Genomic DNA, 17,335 nt, shown 5'->3' on the forward strand with positions numbered 1-17,335 from the left:
TGAGTTCGTTATGGTATTCACTAAATGCTAAATATGCTCTAGGGGCTGGGGCAAGTACAAAATAATCCGAATACAATAGAGAATGAGGCAGCAATACGTTCCAGGACAGCGTGGTTGATAATCGTGTCTTGTCGCCCGATGTTGAGTTTGGCTCATGGTGGCACTTTAAGTTGGATGTGTCTTCGATAATAGGTGCAGGTAACACAATCATATATGAGATTGGAGACCATAACAGCCTTAAAGGTTGGAACACAGTCAGCTCACCAGTACTGATGCTTTCCTCATAGTAATACAGCTCTCTACCATGCAGCCCATGTCTTCCCACTCCTCAAAAACCTTCAGTGGCTGCCCGCCCACCTCACATCAAACAGAAACTCCTTACCATCGGCTTCAAGACACTCAATCAGCTTCTCCCCCTCCTACCTTACCTCACTGATTTCCTACTACAATCCAGCCCACATGCTTTATTCCTCTAACACCAACCTACTCACTCTTCCTCGATTACTTCTCTCTCGTCCTTGACCTCTTGCCCATGTCCTCCCTTTGGCCTCCCCTCTTATAGCTCTTATAGCTCTCCCCCCTTCAAAGTCCTCCTAAAATCACACCTTTTACAAGAAGCCCTCCTCAACTAAGCTCTCATTTCCCTTAACTACTCACTTCCCTGCATCACCTAAGCACTCAAATTTGTATCCCTCAAGCACATGATATTCCCCTCATTCCCAGCCCCACAGCAATTATGTATATATCATTCAATAGTATTTACTCAATAGTATTTATTGAGCGCTTACTAGGTGCAGAGCACTGTACCAAGCGCTTGGAATGTACAAATCAGCAACAGATAGAGACAGTCCCTGCCCATTGATGGACTGACAGTCTAATCCTTAAACCCTGCCATTTCCCCTATTTGTAATTTATTTTAATGTCTGCCTCCCCCTCTGGACTGTAAGCTCCTCATGGGCAGGAGTCATGTCTACCAACTCTACTATATTGTGCTCTGTACACAGCAAGCAGTCAATAAATATCATTGATTGATTGATTGGACAGAATGTGAGGAGTCTTGACAAAACAGTTACAGTACAGTGAACCAAAAGGGGACATAAGTAAACCAGCAAGGCAGAATTAATCATTTAAAGATTTTAGTGAAGTTCAGTCTCAATGTGATATAGCAGTGGACTGTTGGGAGACCATTTGAGCAGAAAGACCAGTCTGGTGGGCAGTAACTGGAAGAGGAGATGCTCTACTTGACCAAGACATTTTGAAGAACAGGATTCCAAGAGGCAGGCTGGAAAACAAGAGGCAGAACCTTTAAGACAAAAGCATTAACCCAGCATGGATCTATCCACAAGTGTAAACAACTGGGTGGCGAGTAGCAGTCTCTCACTGGGCCTTTCATCCACACTTGCACACCTAGATAGAATCTTACCCTTCAGTGATGTCAAAACAGAAGAGTGGTTTCCCAGCAGCTGAACTGGAGGAGGTAAATCCCTCTCAAGTAGTCCTGCAACCTGGCTGCTGAGATTGGGCCAGGTCATCTCAGCCTTTGCCCCAATGATTCTAAAATCAACATGGGACCCAGTTCTGGGTTTAAGGAATATTTTTTCTCCTCAGAGAGTGGTGAATGGTTCTTTGGATTTTCAATTATCTGCACCATGGCACCCTTCCATTACAGCTTGTAATTGAAAGCGAATGTAATTGCCCAGGTCATGATTGTAAGACAACTCTTTGTTTTCTGAAACTAAAAAGAGAAAAAAACACCTCATCTTGGTTTCAGAGCAGTTCGATCATTTTTATTGTAATGTTTCTATTCTTTGTCAAATAGTCAAAATAGGACAAAATGCTCTTCTTTGAATGATTTCCTAATGGGTTTGATATTATGCAGTATTTTTTTTTATCTTTTTAGCTTTCCATTTTAAAACCCAGTTTGCCATTCAACACAGTTTCAACTGACACTGAAACCCCACGCATAATGATGGCTGTTTACTGAAGTGGGGCAGCACTAGTATAGTTTGATAGGTTAATTCTGTGTTTTGCCCGATAGCGTTTCTGTAGAAACCAGTTGGCTTCCAGTGCCTTGAGCTTTCTCGCTATGGAGTGACAGTTCTGTTCTGGAGTTGGAGCTTATTCTAGAGTGGCTGGCCACCTGGAGATTTTCCTGGCAGAAAATAAAAAATTGCTCCCCAATTAGTCTGATCATTTCTAATGGGTCCACGGGGGTTCCTATTGAGAATTAGATCAGGAAGCAATTTGGAAGGCCCCTAGCAGTGCATGTATTGTGTCGGCGTTACCTGCACACAGGTTACACTAACGGGGAACTTTTTAAAAGCCAATGTAATTAGGATCCTCCTGGGCTTACGATGTATTTAATGTACTTGGAACCATGCAGAAGGGTGCTTATATGATTTGAATTTTAAAATACACACTGTTTTCTCCTCATCCCAGCCCCACTTGAGTTTGTCATCTCCCCACTCTTTTCCAGGCTGACTCAGCCTTCTCTGTCTCTGAATGGAAAGAGCAAAAGTCCAAGTCCAGGATGTTGCCACCAGTCCAGTTCATTAAAAGCTCTGGTAGATCCCACGGAGTTGAGTGGGAAAGGTGCTTGTGGATCTGGGGAAACTCTTGCCTTGCAGGCAAGCCTGAGGCATGAGCGCTTGTGATTTAGAAACCAGCCTCCAAGCTTAATTACCACCCACCCATCACTGTTCAAATTTGTAACTTCACTGAGGTATTATTAGATTAATGCAGATAATAGCTTTTATTTTCAGCTGGCTGCTGAAGATGGTTACTGCCCGTAGTGTCCCATAGCTAGTTGAGTGTTGCATTCACCACTGTCAGAGGTGTTCCCCAATTAGCAGAAGGCATAGCACTCCTGCAAATGAGGTGCAGACTCCATTCCCACTTAAGTGTGTTACCACCTAGCCAGCCCCTTTCGGGCTCTCTGCTATGAGTAGAACTGAGGTAGAGGTGCTTCAGCAGAATATTTATTTAACCAGCCAATTAAGCAAATCATCAGTAGGTACTGGGCATCACATGCCGAGCCGATCAAGTGTCATTTGCCATATTGTTGCAAAATGCTTCTACAAGAAAGACATGATATTTTTGTGGAAGAAAGGGGTGACTTTGGTTGCTAGGAAGGAAAGGAGGGAGGATTCCCTATATTTCATGGGAGCTCTAGCTAACACCAGAAGATACCATGGTCAATTGATGCTGTATTGGAAGCTAATGCTCCAAAGAATGTTGGTGTGGGTTTTTTTTTAAATAAGTTAATTGTTTTTCTTCTGTGTGACTGTGGGCAAGTCACTTAACTTCTCTATGCCTCAGTTACCTCATTTGTAAAATGGGGATTAAGACTGTGAGCCCCAAGTGGGATAATCTGATAACCTTGTATCTATCCCAGTGCTTGGAAGAGTACTCGGCACATAGTAAGCGCTTAACCATCATTGTTGTTATTATTGTTAATGGTCCAGACCACATTTTTTAAAAAGCAACTTTGATGGGGCAGAGTTGGAAAGGGGGAAGAAATGGATAGCGACTGAATTCACTAGGATTTCCATGTGCTTGGGGATCATGCTGTGGAAGTGAAAGATGCAGTGCCTGCCCCAAGGATTTACAATCTAATATGAGCAAAAGAAAAACGGGTGCAAACCACCAAATATATAGTGAATCAAAACATAAAGAATGGATACGGATTATAAAAAAGGCTCACCAACAGTGGATGAATGAAATAGAACACAAAACGGACAGATGCACAAGTGCTAAGATTGGCATGACCAAGCTGGTAAGGGGGTTTAGCTGGGTAATACTTTGGGAGGCAGGGCCTTTTTAAGAGTGTTTTGAAGGTGGAGTGGATTTGGCGGGGGAGGGATCTACCTCCATGCATGTGGAAGAGTAGCTAGCAAGATACACAGACCAAGGTTGCTTGGGAGGAATGAAGAGCATGGGGTAGGGTGCAGTGCGCGAAGAGACTAGAGAGGCAAGCAGTCATCTATAACCCAACTCCACAAGAACTACCCTACAGCTGGAATCTGATTATACTAGTTTGATTACTGCTGTTATATCAAATAATATGTTTCCATGAAGAACCTCACTGAGTAGATTTGTCCTGAATTGTTTTTAATACACTTAGATGTGGACCTCTGCCAAGTATCTTACTAACAAACTGAAGCCCAAGAATGATTGTTTCTTAGACAGCTTTGTTTACTGTAGAGATATTTGGGGGAGGAAACAGACCTCAGCAAAGTCATTGCTTTTCTTCTATTTTGACTCCTTAACTGGGCAACCTTTTCTCTTTAAACCCTCCATCCCAGCCGCAATCCCTCGAAAATGCTCTCAGTTTAGACTCTGCTTTCTCAGCTTTCTTTTTCCCAATATCCACACCCACTGTTCCAGCCCCCTATGCTGAAGCCCCCTCCCCCTACCCACCCATGACTGCGAGTCCTCACCCACAGTGAGTAAAACAAGCCTTCTGCAGCTGCATTAGTCCCATTTTCCATCCTGTCGTTCTCTCCTGTTTAATAATAAATAATAATAATTATGGTACTTGTTAAGCACTTACTATGTGCCAAGCCCTGTTCTAAGTGCTGGGGTAGATGCAAGTTACTCAGGCTAGACATGGTCCCTGACACACACAGGGCTTACACTCTTAATTCCCATTTTACAGATGAGGTAACTGGCACCCAGAAAAGTGAAGTGACTTGACCAAGGTCACACAGTAGACAGGTGAAGCAGCGTGGCTTAGTGGAAGGAGCAAGGGCTTGGGAGACAGAGGATGTGGGTTCTAATCCCGGCTCCACTACTTATCTGCTGTGTGACCTTGGGCAAGTCACTTAACTTCTCTGTGCCTCATTTACCTCATCTGTAAAATGGGGATTAAGATGTGAGCCCCATGTGGAACAACCTGATTACCTTGTATCTATCCCAGCACTTAGAACAATGCTTGACACATAGCACTTAACAAATACCATCATCACCATCATAGTCATGTGGCAGAGCTGACATTAGAACCCAGGTCCTCCTGATTCCCAGGCCCATGCTCTCTCCCCTAAACCATGCTGCTTCTCTTCCACTGCCTGGAGTGATGGGACAGCTGCTCTGTGGCCCTCAGGGGGTGTTCTCTGGCTGCCTTCCTTGCCTACCGCCTTGCTGTGGCCACCTCCTCCTTGTCTCTTGCAAGCCCAGAGTGCACTGCTGAGGAAAACCCGGTCCTCACTTAGCAGTTTGGAACTATTTCCTCATGTGTATGCACAGTTGCAGAGCACTGTGTAGAGAAGCAGCGTGGCTCAGTGGAAAGAGCACGGGCTTTGGAGTCATAGGTCATGAGTTCGAATTCCGGTTCTGCCACTTGTCAGCTGTGTGACTGTGGGCAAGTCACTTAACTTCTCTGTGCCTCAGTTCCCTCATCTGTAAAATGAGGATTGACTGTGAGCCCCACATGGGACAACCTGATTCCCCTGTGTCTACCCCAGCGCTTAGAACAGTGCTCTGCACTTAGTAAGCGCTTAACAAATACCAACATTATTATTATTATTATGACCAATCGGGAAGTGCCACGGGCTCCACCAGACTTTGCATTCTTGGTTTTCGGCTTCTCTCCAGGGTCCAGTACATGGTGGAGGTTGCCTCTGTGAGCTCATTCAATTCCTGCACAAGTTGCAGCATCAGCTTTGGGATCGGGGCCACTTTACAGTTCCCGTGGGCGTTTCTTCTTTGAAGAGGCGACTTGTCTTAGTCCTACGTGGGGGGTTTTAATGGGAAACGGCCATGCCAATCGGTCATTTTTATCGGGTGTCTATTGTCTGCAGAGCACTGCATTAGGCACACTGTTTAAGGGAAAGGATATGATTCCTGTTCTCAAGAGTTTGCAATCTAGTGGAGGTGCCAGACACGAAAGTAATTTTCAGATAGGAGGGAGAAGGAAAAGTGAATATGTACTTGAGTTAGTGCTCATGTAATCTTGTGGGTCAGGTTAATATGTACAGCAACGCTACAGATTTTGGTGCCTATATCAGTGTAGTTAGCACAAAAGTGCTGGGGTATAAACTGGGGGAAGGATAAATCAACTGGGGAAGGTTTCCTGGAAGAGGTGTGATTCCAGAAAAGCTTTGAAGATGGGGATATCTGTGGTCAGGTTGATACAAAGATTGGGGAGAGTCCCAGGCAGGAGGAAGGAACATGAGCAAGGGGTCAGAGGTGGGAGAGACCAGAGCCAGGCACAGTGAATAGTTCATGTGATGGAAACGAACTGTCAGAGCTGGGGTATCAATCAATCCATGGTATTTACTGAGCACTTACTGTGTGCAGAGCACTGTACTAAGTGCACGGGAGAGTACACTACAACAGATCTACTCCTTGTCCACAATGAGTTTTCGGTCTAGAGGAAGGGGTCAGGTTCCGGAATATTGTGATGGAAAAACTGGGTCATTTGGGTCCAGGCTTTCTGGTTTACTTTATAATCATGGCTGCTCGGAGCCAGGCTGAGCTTCAAGTGGAAAATTCCTTTTTTGATCTAGACTCCAAAACTTTAAGCAAACTTATTTCCCAACCAAACTCACAAGAGCAGCATTGCCATCAATCAATGGTTACCACTGGTATTAAAGCACTTAATCACCTTGCCCCCTCCCATCTCACCTTGCTACTCTCTTACTACAAACCAGCCTGCATTCCTCTAATACTAACCTTCTCACTGTACCTCGATCTCATCTATCTTGCCGCCAACCTCTCGCCCACATCCTACCTCTGTCCTGGAACACCCTCCTTCCTCATATCAAACAGGTAATTGCTCTCCCCCACTTCCTAACCTTATTGAAGGCACATCTCCTCCAAGAAGCCTTCCCTGATTAAGCCCTCCTCTCCTCTCTCCCAGTCTCTTCTGCGCCACTTGTACTTGCTCCTTCATTCATCCTCCCTCTTATCCCCAAAGCACATACGTATGTATCTGTATACATCTGCAATATATTTCTTTATTAATTTATATTAATGTCTTTCTCCCCTTCTAGACTGTCAGCTGCTTGTGGGCAGGAATATGTTATTGTTGTAGTGTACTCTCCCAAGTGCTTAGGATAGTGCTTTGTACACGGTAAGCGTGCAGTAAATACAGTTGAATGAATAAATGAATTTATTGAGTGCATACTGTCTGCAGATCACTGTACTGAGTGCTTGGGAGAATTTATTACAATAGAGGTGGTAGAGGCCTTCCCTGCCCACATGGGTCTTACAGTCTAGGGGGAAGACAGGAATTAAAATAAACATTACCATGCACTGTAAAGACAAGTGCCCCTGCAGCCAAGTACCAACAGGCCATGCACAGAATTACAGCAAAAAGTCTCAGTAGCAAATACCCCTTTTAGCTATTATTACTCTTATGCTTGTATTTGCACCCCTTATTCACCCCTCCCTCAGCCCCATAGCACTTTTGTACATATCGGTAATTTATTAATTTATACTAATGTCTACCTTCCACACTAGACTCTAAACTTTTTTTTTTCCTTCAGTGATATTTGTTAAGCACTTACTATGTGCCAGGCACTGTTCTAAGTGCTGGGGTAGATATAAACTAATCAATTTGGATGCAGACCATGTCCCTTGTGGGGCTCAGTCTTAATCCCCACTTTAGGGATGAGGTAACTGAGGCATGGAGAAGTTAAGTGAATTGCTCAAGGTCACACAGCAGATGAGTGGCAGAGTCACGATTAGAACCCAGGTCCTTCTTACTCCCAGGCCAGTGTTCTATCCATTAGGCCAGGCTGCTTCGTTGTGGGCGGGGAATCTGTCTACCAACTCTGTTATATTGTGCTCTAACTTTTTTTGATATCTGTCTCCCCACATCTAGACGGTGACCCCATTTTTGGGTAGGGATTGTCTCTATTTGTTGCTGAATTGTACTTTCCAAATTCTTAGTACAGTGCGCTGCACACAGTAAGCGTTCAATAAATAGGATTGAATGAATAAATAGTTGTAATATTTAGTAGGCATTTACTGCATGCAGAGCACTGTACTAAAGCACTAGGAGAGAAGACACTCTGTGGGCAAAGTGTTTCCTTTCCTAAAAGGAGAGAAGAAGAAGAGGGAATTAGACACTGTCTCTGGCCCTCAACAGGGTTTAGACTAAGCAGGAAGTAAAATCAAGGGAACATCACAAGACATACTAGGTCATTTATTCTGATTTTTTTAAAGTAATCTTAGAGAATTTAAATACAGGCAGTCTTCAGTCTTAAGGCACAATATTCAGGATCCAATTGTGATGTAAGTAGGAAATGATTATATCGTAAGAACAATGTTTTATATGGGGAACTTGGTAAAATTACAGCATTGACCTTGGTTCAGGAACCATAATTACCCAGAACTTCCTTGTGAATTTATATTATGTACTCAATGAAGGAGTCAGTGAAGTTCTTTACTAGGGAAGCTAACTTTTACATCGTCGTAAGTGAAATGAATTTCCTCATCATCAGATTGCCTGCCCCTTTAAAATCTTTTTTAATGGCATTTGTTAAGCGCTTACTGTGTGCCAGGCACTGTACCAAGTGCCTAAATAAGATTGAATGATTGATTATTAATGGGCTAAGTAGAATTTTCCTTTAGATGCTAGTCATTTTCTTACGGACATTAGACCACGTACTTGCCCCTGCTTTATTAGGCTTTCATTGTTCCACCTTTAAGTGGCTGCTGATCTTAGAAACCAGGCATGTGAGTCAGGTACTAATGAGCCCGATTTCACCCACTGTGTAGAGGGAGAGTGACTGGCAAGGCATAATCCCGAGGGTGAGCTGTTGCAGTTTGCGAGGCTCAGCTCACTCCCAGGGACTCCCTGTCCAACCCTCATGATGGGGAGGAGAGAAAGCCGACAGTACGGAAGGCGGTTCCCAACCTGCAAGGGATTCTTCATTTAGAGAGGCAACTGTCACCCTTGGTTGCAGACTTAAGGGAGGAGATGGAGGCCAGTTGTTTTGCCCTCTGAAGCTTCCTAAATGGTTTGGCTTCACCCCTGAAATGTGGAGCCTGTTACTCCAGTTTATTAGTCTTTTCCATTCCTCTTAGACCGTGAGCCCCTTGGGGGCCCAGGAACTCCGTCTCCATCTCCTCTATGTAATTCTTTCCCAAGTGGTTAGCTCGGTGCTTTCCTCCCCACAGCTGCTTAACGAATACTATAATTACTACTCCTACTTCCTCCATTTCCTGCTCTAATCGCTATAACTATGTAGCAATGACTTGTGTTGAGCTTTTCCAAGGAGCACAACGTTAGGGTAATCAGACGTCCACTTTGGTCTCAGAACTGTGATGTAGTGAGAGAGTTCAAGAGCCAGGGCCTCACCCTAGGCAACCCCAGGTTTCACAGGTGGGATGCTTGTGCATGCTGGCTGCCTCACATGTATAGCAGAGCCCCAGAACCTCTGTCGTGGCTCCCCACGCTTCACAGGCGTAAGCTGGGCTGGAAACCAGTGGACTCCAGGGTCCATACAGCAAGTCTGAGGTGAATCGGACAGTGGGGAAATGGGTTGATTTCCCAACTTGGCTGCCGCTGAGCAGGACCTGGGAGGGTGAGATCTGGGGAGAGGCCAGGGGTCGCAGGGCGCACAATGGCACTCAACCCCAGGAAGCTGGCAGACTTGTCCAGAACAAGTGATCAATCCGACAATGGTATTTATTGAGCACTTATTGTGTGCAGAATACTATAGTAAGCCCTTGGGAGAGAACAATATAACAGAGCCAGTAGACACGTTCCCTGCCCACAGCGAGCTGTCAATCTGCTAGAACACATGGTTGCTTTAGTTCCAACATTCTAAACTTGAGATCTTCCATAGTTCTGGATGAGGAAATGCTTTGTCAAGACCCAGCTGAGCACCTGCATTTAGCATTCACAGCTCAACACTCGTTTCCCTAGACTGGGTTTGCTGGTAGCATCTTTGCGATGGTGAATAATATCCCATTTTGTGAAGAGAATCCCATTTCCTTGCAGGAGCCAAACTGCCCTTTCTCCTGCTTCATATTTAGTAAAGGAGATTGCTGTGTTAGCACTGTAAATGTATTCCTTTGATGGTGTCGATGTCTAGTTTGTGTCCAATTTAGGGAGCATATCCAGTTCTCCCATTTTCACTTGTATTTCTATTGGATTTTTTTTCTATGGGATTTTTCTTTTTCAATTTTTCATTTCTTGGGCTTGTAGCAGAACCCTTGGTTGATTTTCTTTCTGAGCTTTACATCAAAAAGATGTACCACCTTGCTTCCCCAACCATTGCCAAATGAATGACATCAGTGTTCATTACTATTCATCTTGCATCAAGCATTTAGTACAGTGCTCTGAACACAGGAAGTGCTCAGTAAATAACACTGACATATCATTTCTCATGCTGGACAAGTTGCTGGCAGCTAACTCCAAGAGTGTTGTAAAACCTTCGCTTCCCTCATTATCATCCTCTTTGAATTTTTCATTTGTACACTCATCTTTCTGTCAGCACAACTGCTGTCCTTGACCTATTCCCTTGAGCCTGAATGTTTATATCCTCTTCTCTGGTTTGCCTGTCTGTAAACTTCAGCCGTGCAATTGCCGTAATGCTTTTCCCTATTGGCTTTCATGTGGAGCTAAAGCAACAGGCAATTTCCAAACTCAATTTCCTGTTGTAAAGTTTGTTCTAATATAGTTAGTTAGTGTTAAGTACTAAATTAACTTTCATTTCCTTTCCTAAACCCCTCAACATTTAAGAGGGCTAATATTATTTATCTTGCCTAACCAGAGTACTCTCCACTGGCCAGGTTATCAGAAAACAGTAATAAGAATGTGGATAATATGAAAGAAATCAATCTCCTCAGTAATTTCAGGTGTTTTCCTCTTGGTCCTATTAACCCTTGGTCTTAGGGATGATAGAAAATGGCAAGATGGATTGATTTGAGTTTCCTCATTCTTCATTTCCCTATCCAACCCTGTAGTGGAGGTGTTGAGCACTGAAATGATGAAAAGGAGCAATAAAAGAGTTAGATAATCCAGGAGGTGAATAATTACCTCCAGATAATTGAGAACTGATTACCTGAGTCGCCTGATTCACTGATGCCAGTGTTCCTTTAGCAAATATGAAGTTCAGGTGGATAAAAATTTCACTTTTTCTGAGTGGGACATGTTCTCATACCCGAGTTCTGTAGGGTGCCCTCGGAAACTGCTTCCATATCATATTGCATTTTTGCCAATGGAGGCTTAGCCTAAGTCCCAGTAGATCAATAAATCAATAGCGTTTGTTGACTGCTTAATCAATAGCATTTATTGAGTGCTTACTGTGAGCCCAGCACTGCATAAAGCACTTGGGAAAGTAGAATACAATAGAGTTGGTAGATGCTATTCCTGACCACAAGGAGCTTATAGTAAAGGAGAGGCAGATATTAAAATGAATTAGAGATAGAGGAAATAGTAGAGTATAAGTGCTGCGGTGTTGACGAGAAAATGCGAGTGCTTCTCCTACCAACTCTCCACTATCTCACTCCTCTCTTTTATTACATATTGGGGATCTAAAATTCCCCAGGCAAGGATTTTGCCAAAATCTAGGGCCTGTATAGTACCTAGGATCCTGCTGATTCTCAGAAAATATCAAGTACAAATAAATTGTGATGAGGTCCTTTCCTCTTTTCTCTGCTAAAGTTCCAAGGACAATTTCCACAGAGAAGAAATGCTAGTCTTCATATAATAATGATGTTATTTATTACACATTCACTATATGACAAGCACCGCCCTAAGTGCTTCCCAAGGTAGCCAGGTTGAATTTAGCCCTTGCCCCATACAAGGCTTACAGTTTTAGAAACTGTCCTCTCCTCAAATCATTTTTCATTTAATTAGATTCTGTCTCCATGGACTCCCCCGGGTAAGAGAATCTCTGTTTCTGCTGAAATTTGCCCCAGAGGCCACCCAGAAAACCCACTGGTGGCTCTCTTGGGGCCGTGGCTTGGCGTGTGGTTGCCTCCAGCTCTCTCCTCATCTTTTTGCCCCTCCCACTGCCGGCCACATCTGTAATAATGTTGGTGTTTGTTAAGCGCTTACTATGTGCAGAGCACCTGTCTAAGCGCTGGGGTAGATACAGGGTAATCAGGTTGTCCCACGTGAGGCTCACATTCTTCATCCCCATTTTACAGATGAGGGAACTGAGGCACAGAGAAGTTAAGTGACTTGCCCACAGTCACACAGCTGACGAGTGGCAGAGCCGGGATTTGAACCCATGGACTCTGACTCCCAAGCCCGGACTCTTTCCACTGAGCCACGCTGCTTCTCCGAGCCATGCTGCTTCTCCACTGTAGCCACTACAAGAGCCTCCACAAGAGCAAGAGCCTCCACAGGGAAGGTGACAGCAGTTGGGAAATGGCAGGTGGTTCCAGGGAGCCCATATCTTCACCCTCTCTCACCATCCTTATTCTCCAGCACAGTGACCAGTGCTTTTGACCACATCCTGATCCGGATGTTAGGCCTCAGAAGGGACAGCATTTAAGAAAGGGGAGTGAGGGGGAAAGGAGACACACAGAGAGAAAAATGAATGAGGTGGGGTGAATGAGAGAGATGTGAGTTTAGAGAAGAATTGGCAATCTCTTTACCACAGACTCCTATTTCTACTTTCTCAGCCAGAGATGATGCTTCCAAAACCTCAGCATTGGCATCAGTAGGGTGGTTTTTTTTGAGACTAGATATGGGTCAGTGTTAGACTGGCAAATGCCAGTTGAGCTGTACTTGAGCACATGTATTCTAAAGGAAAAAAGCAAAGGACTTTTTACAGGATCTGGAGCTGAACTTTAAATGCGAAAGAAAAGTTTTATTTGTTTTGTTATCAACAAGGGCTGTGTCCCTAGGTGGCTGTTAATTTTTCCGGATGGCTCCTGGAGGGACAGCCAAGTTTAACCTGGAGGTTTGCGCTTGCTTCTCTGCAGCACTTGCAATGAGAGCACAGTGTGCCGAGACTGGGAGGAGATGAGGCTAATTATCAAATTTTCTTTTGTCTCAAACATTGCATTATTCTGGAGTGACTGGGTTGCATAGGGGGAAGGAAAAGCCAAGGATGTTTATAGTGTGAACTGCACAGACTTAAAGTGCTGACTCACTTGCCTCACAAGGTAATTAAAAGGAGATGTTAATCTCTAATACGGAGCAGCCCATTCTGATCCCTCAATCTGAACTCAATTTCAGTTGAAATTGTTCAGAAGGGTCCTAAGTGCTTTATGATAAAGCAGTAATTTTATGATGAACAGATAGACCCTTTTAATGGGACTAGTCTGAAGGCCTGTTAAATGGCAGGGAGCAGTTCCATGGCAAGGGAAGGTGGGGAGACAAGGAGTGGGATGTTGGCAGAGAAGGTGTCTGCAAACTCTGTTGTATTCTCCCAAGTGCTTAGTACAGTGCTCTTCACACAAGTACTCATAAGTACTCAATAATGATGATGATGATGATGATGAGGGTCCAGAGAGAGCAAGCCTAGAGGAGCCTGGAGTAGGAAAGGCAATGGATGCTGAGAAAGGACTCCACTTCTCTTGCCCTCTCCCCTCTCAGGCTCCTCTATGTCATAGCTCCTCTTTGAGGCACTAGTGGCCAAAGTTCTGGGCAGAGGCACTTGATTAGTCAGAAATTCCCAATACAGATGTACCATCCTGAAGGGTGTGGGCAGGGGAAATGTGGAATTGCTGCTGACCAAATCGCACAGCACCAGGATGAGGGTTAACACCTCAAAGCTCGAGAGTAATAACAATAGTAATTGTGGTATTTGTTAAGCGCTCACTATGTGCAAAGGACTGTCTAAGGGTTGTGGTAGATACAAGATGATCAGGTCGGACTCAGTCCTTGTGCCAAATTGAGCTTGCAGTCTAAGTACGAGGGAGAACAGGCCCTGTGGCGGAGTCAGGATAGGAACTCGGCCCTCTGACTCCCAGAACCACAATCTTTTCACGAGGCAATGCTGCTTCTCATTCACCCAGTGAAATATGAGGATTTATTGAGTGCTTTCCATGTGCTGAGCACTATACTAAAAGAGTGATTGGGAGAGTGCAATTCAGTAGAGCTGGGAGACATGATCCCTGCCTACAAGGAGTTTACAGTCTGGAGAACATTAAAATAAATTACAGACAAGGGAAGAAGCAGAGATTGAGATGTACATAAGAGCTGGGGGTGGGGTGAATATCAAGATACTTAAGGCATAAGGGGAAACAGGAGGGAGAAATAGTCAGGGAAGGCCACCTAGAGGAGGTTTGATTTTAGGATGGCTTTGAAGGAGAGGAGAGTGGTGATCTGTAGAATCAGAAGGGGATGGAAGTTCCAGATCAGAGGGAAGGAATGGACAAGGGGGAAGTGGTGAGCCAAGCAAGAATTGAAAACAGTGAGTATTATGGCATTAGAGGAACAAAGTGTGTGGGCTGGGTTGCAGTAGGAGAATAGCAGGGTCAGTTAGGAGGGAGAGAGATGATTATCTGAAAGCCAAGGATAAGGATTTGGTTGATGTGACGACGGATGGACAGGCATTGGAAGTTTTTGAGGGGCGAGGAGATGTGGGCTGAGGGGTTTGGTTTGGGGGGGTGGCGGTTTCCAAACAATTACCTGGGCAGCAGAGCAAAGTGCGGCCTGGAGTGGAAAGAAATTCCACTCCACAGTGAGCAGGGAATAAGTGCTTGGACCAACGTGGTAGTAGTTGGGAGAAGCAGCGTGGCTTAATAATAATAACAATAATAATAATGTTGGTATTTGTTAAGCGCTTACTATGTGCAGAGCACTGTTCTAAATGCAGGGAGAGATACAGGGTAATCAGGTCGTCCCACGTGAGGCTCACAGTTAACTTCTCTGTGCCTCAGTTACCTCATCTGTAAAATGGGGATTAAGTGACTTGCCCACAGTCAGCTGAGTGGCAGAGCCAGGAGTCGAACCCATGACCTCTGACTCCAAAGCTCAGGCTCGTTCCACTGACCCACGCTGCTTCCCAAGTCCAGGCTTGGGAGTCAGACATCGTGTGTTCTAATCCCAGCTCCACCACTTGTCTGCTGTGTGACTTTGCGAAGTCATTTAACTTCTCTGGGCCTCCGTTCCCTCATCTGTAAAATGAGAATGAAGTCTGTGAGCCCTGTGTGGGACACCCTGATTACCTTGTATCTATCCCAGTGCTTAGAACAGTGCTTTGCACACAGTAAGCACTTAACAAATGCCATCATTATTATTATAGAGAAGAAGGGATGTAGTCTAGAGGTGTTATGAACTGACAGGATTTGGTGACATGAAATTATGGGTTGAATGAGGGAAATGAGCTGAGGGTGATGCCAAGGTTATGGGCTCATAAAATAGAATGGTGGTGGTGTCTTCAGTAATTGGAATGCTGGTGCGAGGACAGGATTTGGGTGGGAAGAGGATAAGTTGTGTTTCAGGATATAGAGGGGGAAGGTTAGGATGGATGCTAAGGAGACAAACAATACCCACTTCTTCCAAGAAACATCATCAGTACCAGTAGCAGCAGCAGCTGTATTTATGGATCGCCTGTGGTGGCAAGCCACAGGCATTAGGTTCCTGGGAACATGGAATAGAAATAAAAGACATGGTGCCTCCTCTTGAAGAGGTTGCAGTTCAGTGGAGCAGAAACAAATAGTAACATCTACAATTGGTGAAAAAACAAGAGAATGAATATAAATGTCCTAAACAAAAGTAGGCAAGTAAATAAGTAAACAAATGTCAACCTGAGTGCTAAGGTGTCTGAAGGATTGACTTGATCCATAAAGTGAGAGATTAGGCAGGGACTGCCTGTTGCAAAGGCAAATCCTGGCAATTCTACCTTCAAAACTGCTAAAATCTGCCCTGGCCTCTCCATCCAAACTGCTACATTGATTCAAGCACTTATTCTATCCTGCCTTAACTGCTGCATCAGCCTCCTTGCTGATCTACTGCCTCCTCTCTCTCTCCACTCCAGTCCATATTTCACTCTGCTGTCCAGATCATTTTTCTAAAAAAACATTCAGTCCACATCTCCTCACTCTTCAAGAACCTCCAGTTGATTGACCAACTGCCTCTGCATAAAACAGAAACTTCTTACCATTGCTTGAAAGCACTCAGTAAGCTTGCCCCTTCCAATTTTAACTCCCTGATTTCCTATTACAATACCCAAAGCTCACTTCACTCCTCTAACACTAATGTACTCACCTTACCTCGAACTTGTGCCACATCCTTATTCAAGTCTCGCCTATCCCGCCGTCGACCCCCGGGTCACGTCCTCCCGCGGTCCTGGAACGCCCTCCCTCCTCACCTCCGCCAAACTGATTCTCTTTCCCTCTTCAAAACCTTACTTAAAAATCACCTCCTTCAAGAGGCGTTCCCAGACTGAGCTCCTCTTCCCCCTCTACTCCCTCTGCCATCCCCCCTTTACCTCTCCGCAGCTAAAGCCTCATTTTCCCCTTTTCCCTCTGCTCCTCCACCTCTCCCTTCCCATCCCCACAGCACCGTACTCGTCTGCTCAACTGTCTATATTTTCGTTACCCTATTTATTTTGTTAATGAATTGTACATCGCCTCGATTCTATTTAGTTGCCATTGTTTTTACGAGATGTTCTTCCCCTTGACGCTGTTTAGTGCCATTGTTCTTGTCTGTCCGTCTCCCCCGATTAGACTGTAAGCCCGTCAAACGGCAGGGACTGTCTCTATCTGTTGCCGACTTGTTCATCCCAAGCACTTAGTACAGTGCTCTGCACATAGTAAGCGCTCAATAAATACTATTGAATGAATGAAAGTCCTTCCTCTGGTCTGGAGCTCTCTCCCTCTTAATATCTGACAGACCATCAGTAGCCCACCTTCAAAGTCTTATTAAATTCACATCTCCTCCAAGAGGCTTTCCCCAACTAAGCCTTCATTTCCCCTACTCCCACTCCCTTTCTGCTTCACCTTTGCTCTTGAATTTACACCCTTTATTCACCCCACCCTCAGCCCTATAGCACTTATGTATATGTCTGTTATTTATTTTAAAGTCTATGTCCCCCTCTCCTGTCAGGGGACATGTCTATCAACTCTGTTATATTATATTCTCCAAAGTGCTTAGTACAGTGCTTTGCAAACAGTAAGTGCTCGAAAAAAAAAAAGATTGCTTGGTTTCATGGATTTGAAGGGGTCAGGGGTTCTGTGCAGGGGGAAAAGTGTGGGCCATGGGTCGTATTTGGGTAATTGGGAATGAAGAACAGTTAGAAGGCTTACTTGGGAGGAAAGAAAGGACTGTGAGCTGTGATGTAACATGAGAAATGAACAATGCTCTGCACCTATTAGGCACTCAATAAATACCATTGACTGATTGACACATCAGAGGGAAACAACTGGTAGAGGGCCTCAAACCCAGTGGTTAGGATTATTTTTTTCAAAAGAAGAA

The 17,335-nt window shown here is 44.6% G+C and overlaps 1 protein-coding gene across 1 annotated transcript in view; it reads left to right on the forward strand.

Annotated features, from left to right (window-relative positions):
• Nucleotides 1–17,335, forward strand: part of LRRC3B (leucine rich repeat containing 3B) — a 75,028-nt gene that overhangs the window by 43,046 nt on the left and 14,647 nt on the right. The window lies entirely within an intron of this gene.

Source organism: Ornithorhynchus anatinus, chromosome 8, assembly GCF_004115215.2.
Source record: "Ornithorhynchus anatinus isolate Pmale09 chromosome 8, mOrnAna1.pri.v4, whole genome shotgun sequence".
In the NCBI taxonomy this organism is placed as follows: Eukaryota; Metazoa; Chordata; class Mammalia; order Monotremata; family Ornithorhynchidae; genus Ornithorhynchus; species Ornithorhynchus anatinus.